This window comes from Gossypium hirsutum, chromosome A06 (assembly GCF_007990345.1).
Source record: "Gossypium hirsutum isolate 1008001.06 chromosome A06, Gossypium_hirsutum_v2.1, whole genome shotgun sequence".
Lineage (NCBI taxonomy): Eukaryota > Viridiplantae > Streptophyta > Magnoliopsida > Malvales > Malvaceae > Gossypium > Gossypium hirsutum.
Window position 1 is genome coordinate 6657637 of NC_053429.1, and position 5616 is coordinate 6663252.

Genomic DNA, 5616 nt, shown 5'->3' on the forward strand with positions numbered 1-5616 from the left:
TATAACAACCTCACTTTTGCACATAAAATTAGATCTCTCTCTACTAAGTTTTTCCCTAAAAACTTAAATTGTAAATCAAGTGACTCACTTATTTACTTAAATCATGCACTTACAATAATGGATTCCTAATAAAAAGGATAAGTGCTAAACTCTCAATAAAAAACCTAAGTCTTTTGAATATATACAATTTTCGACCTAAAATGCTTTATCAATTACAATCTTAAAACCTCATCAAAGTAGCAATAAAATCAACATTGAAAATATCCTAATAAAGTCCAAGATAAGTCAAGTATCTCCAAAATAATATTTTCAAATAATTCAGTCTAATCTTCTTATAACAAAGGGATCTAATCGTTTGATTTGGTTAGATCTAATTTGCAAAGATTTGTTGCTCGAAGTGGTCGGTCTTCAAGGATGGGCCAACACACATCTAAAATAATAGCAAAGGTCACGACCCAAATATTATTAAAAAGTCATAAAAATAAAAATATTTAAATAATAGAGAAAACAATTCAACTATTTTTTTTGCTTGGTTCAACCGATCTGTATCGATTCAAGAGTTAAATCAATTCAACTCTATCTTCATATCGATACCTCGACTGGTTCCAATTCAACTTGCTGGTCCAGTCCAATTTTGAAAACATTGATATTGATCAATGAAAGAAATTTTGATCTTTCTAGGTCGAGCAAGTAGGTAGTGAAGTTAAAAAACAAAATTAATCACCAACTTCTTGACCTCAGGAGGACCAATTTCGAGCATTGTTGACATTGCTAGACATTATAAAGGAACAAAAAAAAGGAAAAGATAATAATAAAGAAAGAAATAATGTAAAAGAAAAAAAAGAATTTTTTTAAAAAGTTCATATGATGTGGGAGTCTATTATGACAAGAATCTTTTTAATGGATATAATATTTTGGTGTAAAATGGTAACAGAAGACTGTTAATGCTTCGAAATTTCCGATGTTGAATTTTACGAAGTTATAATAACACCATGAGGTTCATCTGGGATTAATTATTGTAAAGTGGTTTTAATACCGAAAAATCTATTTTTGTAGTTAATAATTTCAATTAACATTTTAGAAGTTAATGGATAATGAATTGGACCAAGGATCAAATCAAAAAAATGGAAACTGAAAATTTTTAAGGCTTGGGACTAAATCAGAAGGGGAGAAGAGGAGAGTTTTTAAGAAGGAATAAGCCCAAGGGCTTAATTGCCAATTGGCCATAGCTTTTTAAAACACCAAATCACGTCCTTTTCCCATATTCCGTTCCCCCTATTTTCATTTTTCTTTTTCTCTGTCGCCAACATGGCAACATGTGTTCTTCCAAATACTCTGTGCCTTTGTCTTGTCCTTAAAAAAAGGGTCTTATTGTGTGCCGTCAGCTCCTTGCGGTCTGCTATCGCCATCGCCACCGCCCACCATCGTCAATTCTCCCTTCCAATATAGCCCACGTCCTTGCTCTCACGTAACCATGACAGCTAGCAACTAGCACAATATAGGTTGCACCAGGTCATTTCTCCAGCGCTGCACCTGCCTCGTCTGCATCATGCCTCAACTCAGCAGCCACCAGTGCACCGCTGCTCTCTCACACAATAGCCGCATACTAGCTGCCTGGTTCCAGAGTTGTTGTTGTCGCTTATTGCATGATCCATGGCTTGCAGCTGTCCCAAAGTTTGGTTGCTCACGTAGATTGGACCTTAGACATCTTATTGAGATTTTGACTTGTTGGATAAAGAAAATTATCTTGAGTTATTTTTAAAGGATATTGCTAACACTATTGGCATGGTTGCACACGGCTATTATCCATTGTGTTTCTATTTTCTTTTAATAAACTTGTTTTTAATCTTATAAATATTTAGTGTGTGAATAATGTATATATGTATGTATACATATATAATAATATCATATATGTATATAAAGATTTTGCGACTGAAACCATGGGAAGACGTGAAAAGTTAGGTAAGCCTACCATTCTTACAGTGGTTGATTAACGTATATTTGATTGGGGTTAATTTTCTTTTGTAATGACTTTTATTTCTTTAACTTTGTCTTGTTAAGACATGTATTTGGTCGATAAATGATTTGATTTATTCTTAATAATTGTTTTTGGCACATTTACTTAGTATTAGGATGAGTTATTGATTTAACTTAATTGCAGACATGGATTTACAGTTTTGGTTGTTACGTATAAATATGATTAACCATGGCTTTTATTATAAACTCCAACAATTATTATGGAGTTTTAGATTCTGACTGGACTTTTAGATTAAGTTTGAGTTTTATACCATTAATATTACCTCATTGTTATTTTTTGTCTAGTCATGTGGAAAATTTTTAATGTTATTTCTTCATTCAAGTTTCTCAAAATTTCATTTTGTATTGGTCTTTCTATAGTCCTTTTTGGTTGGTTTAGAAATATATTTGGAAAGGATTCTTGAACGATATGAAAGATAGTATATTGAGATGAAATTCAACAAAATGTAAACTCAACCCTCTTGTACAAATCTTTAATTTTTTTTAAAACATGTTTTTTCGGTTTCATTTTGAAAGGGAATGTTCATGGATCAGACCATGAAAAATTTGAAGACATCAAATCTGTTCTACTTGTTGACTTGGGATGATTTCAATATGTTCTTTTATAGGGAAACTAGACCTGGGAACATGCAAAACTTAAAGCTAGAATGGAGACTTTATAAAGAAACCTGAGGTACCCCCAATGGCTTCAAATTTCAGATACATTCAAGGCATGCATCTTTCTCCATTACGAAGGAGAAGATATCCAGAATTTGAGTCTTAGAGAGCTTCAAAATTTGGAGCAACAACTTGACTCTGCCCTTAAACGCATAAGATCTAAAAAGGTTTAAATCACTCTCCAACAATATATATACTAAAACATTATTTTCCTTAGTGTAAAAGATTTTCATGATTTATATTTTAAATTGGTCCAATATTTTATCGTATTGATTAAAAATAGCGTCTCAACCACATAAACAATTAGGGGTGAATTCAAAAATCTTTTAAATAGACCATTTTTCAATTTTGAAGAGTCAAGTCCTTGCTTGCCTTTAAATTTGCCCCTCTAATTAAATTTTTTTAATAAACTCAAAATTTGAATATCAAATCTTTTGTACGAAGAGTTATGCATGCATGCATATAATTTTGCAATTCTGCAGCAACATAACTTGGCTGTTGATAATGTTTAACTCGCAGAATCAACTTATGGTTGAATCAATTTCTGAGCTTTAGAAAAAGGTATGACATGGTTTCTCTTATAAATACCTAATTCCTGAGCTCATTTTAAATATTCTACTGAACCAAAAATGTCAAAACCCGCTTTCATTGTATTATTTTAACATAGATTGTGCTCTGATTTTTTCATTATTTCTTTTTAAAGAATCGACACCTTATATTAAAAATATATCAGACATGATATAGGATATAATTCTCTAATAACTCTCCAAATATATGAAAAATCTCATATTCCTGTCTAATACGAATCCATGTCTTATAGTAATATCCAAATCCAAGTAGCATATAAATGAAATTATGAACTTAAGCTTGCTTGATTTGTTCCATATGTAGGACAAAGCACTGCACTAACAGAATACCAATAATAAAAAAGATTGATATAAAGCTTTATCACTCTTATCAATCACTTACCAACTCCTTGATCACCATGTTTTCCAAAGGTAAAGTCATTGATTATATACATAAATTCCTCAAAAGATAAAAAAAAATACCAAAAACCTCAATATTCAGCTTGCTTTTTTCTTTTTCCTGTCATGAACAGACAAAAAATGTGATGAAGATGATTATATTCTCACCTACCAAGACAAAGAAGGAGAATGGCTGATTGCAGGCGATATTCCATGGCAGTAAGAATATTTTTCCTTCCTTTTCTTGGTTCCTTACTCTAGTTTTCTTATTACAAGCAATCTTTGTGAATAATAGTAATCATGGAAGGAGTACAAGAAAAAAAAAACATAAATTTATCCGACATTTATAAACATTTGCAATCCTTTTACATTATCTTCTCATAAAAAATAACTTTAATCAACTACATGTTGGACCGAATTTTAAATACATACGCAAGTTAAGGTTAAAATTGAATTTACGAATAGAGTGTCTAAACATGTAAAATGAGTGAAGTAGTCGTAGATATTCTAAAAAAAGTGGGAGGTATATCTTTTCTACCTTCACTATAAGTTTTGTGCTCCATTATGTGTTCTATTGCATGCTGGCTGATCTTTAAAATGATGTTAAGGATATCCTTTTTCTCATTAGTAGACATCATGCAATATTTTAATTAATACTATTAGCATTTACCATATGCTTTTTACATGAATCCATATGATTTTTGGGTTTTATGGAAGTGTGCATCTCTTAAACTGGAATAACAACCATCAATATGAGTTTCTATTAATATTCTCTAGATATGAAATCAAACCACTGAAAAATGTTTGTGTATTCTTAATATCAAACTCTAGAGTCTAGAATCTAGGCACCTCGGTGTGGATAATAGATTGTAACTAGATTTATCTGCCAAAGTGACGATGAATCTGATCATTTGGTTTTGCATCTTTTAGATATTGAAGGTGAGGCAGAGGATTCAATCTCTTCAAGCTGGAAAAGCCAAGGCTTAACACTTCTTCAAGTGGAATGTTATTTAATGTTGCATTCCATGGTCATTCATCTTAGTCGAAACTTGAATTTTGTGTTATGAAAACAGGGTTTTGTAGCTACCTTGTGTACTAGCTTCTTTAACCATGATAATTAATTATTACGAGTCTTGTAGCTTCTTTTATAATTGGCCGAGTTAATATAAATCAGATGAGCTGTGAGGTAGATTGCTCATTTATTTAAACATAATATTTAAATTCTAAATTTAAATTCATTAATTTTTATATTCAGTTTTAAAGTTAAAATTTTAATAGAAAATTTAATTTAATTAATATTTTTTTATTTATCTTTAAAAGTATATAGTTTAAAGTTCAAATTTCAAAAATAAAACATAATATAATATTTATCATAGAAATAAATATTATTTAATTAGAATTTTTTTTAAAGGTCATGTTCTTTAGCGGCGTTTGTGGAAAAAGCGTCGTTAAAGGTCTGTTTTATAGTGGCATTTTCGAAAAAAGCGTCGCTAAAGGTCATGTCTTTTAGTGGCATTTGTGAAAAAAACACCGCTAAAGGTCATTTTTTTAAAGGCATTTGCTAGAAAAGCGCACTAAAGGTCTATTCTATAGCCGTATTTTCGAAAAAAGAGCCGCTAAATGTCATGTTTTTTAGTGGCGTTTGTGAGAAAAGCGCCATTAATGGTCATGGTCTTTAGCGGTGTTTGTGGGAAAAGCGCAGCTAAAGGTCATATTCTTTAGCAGTGCTGTTTTATATAAACATCGCAAAATTTAGCGGCGTTTTTTGCGGCGTTTGTAAAAGCACCGCAAATAGTTTTAGCGGCGCTTATAAACCTAAAAAACGCCACTAAAAACCTGTTTTACTGTAGTGATATCTTTAGTTAAAAACATTTAAAAAAGAATGAAATACCAAAATTGAGTTATAATCGAATGAAAAATGGCACCAAGGATAGATATAAGATTAATCTAATTGATG

The 5616-nt window shown here is 31.0% G+C and overlaps 1 long non-coding RNA gene across 2 annotated transcripts; it reads left to right on the forward strand.

Moving 5' to 3' along the window:
• The first annotated feature begins 837 nt into the window (after window positions 1-837).
• Window positions 838-4848, forward strand: LOC121230370 (uncharacterized). Of its 2 annotated transcripts, XR_005928327.1 has the most exons (6): window positions 838-1962; window positions 2646-2861; window positions 3214-3255; window positions 3586-3692; window positions 3794-3878; window positions 4590-4848. It is a non-coding gene; the product is annotated as an uncharacterized lncRNA (long non-coding RNA). The 2 variants fall into 2 exon arrangements; XR_005928326.1 differs by having other exon boundaries at window positions 838-2861.
• The last annotated feature ends 768 nt before the right edge of the window (window positions 4849-5616 follow it).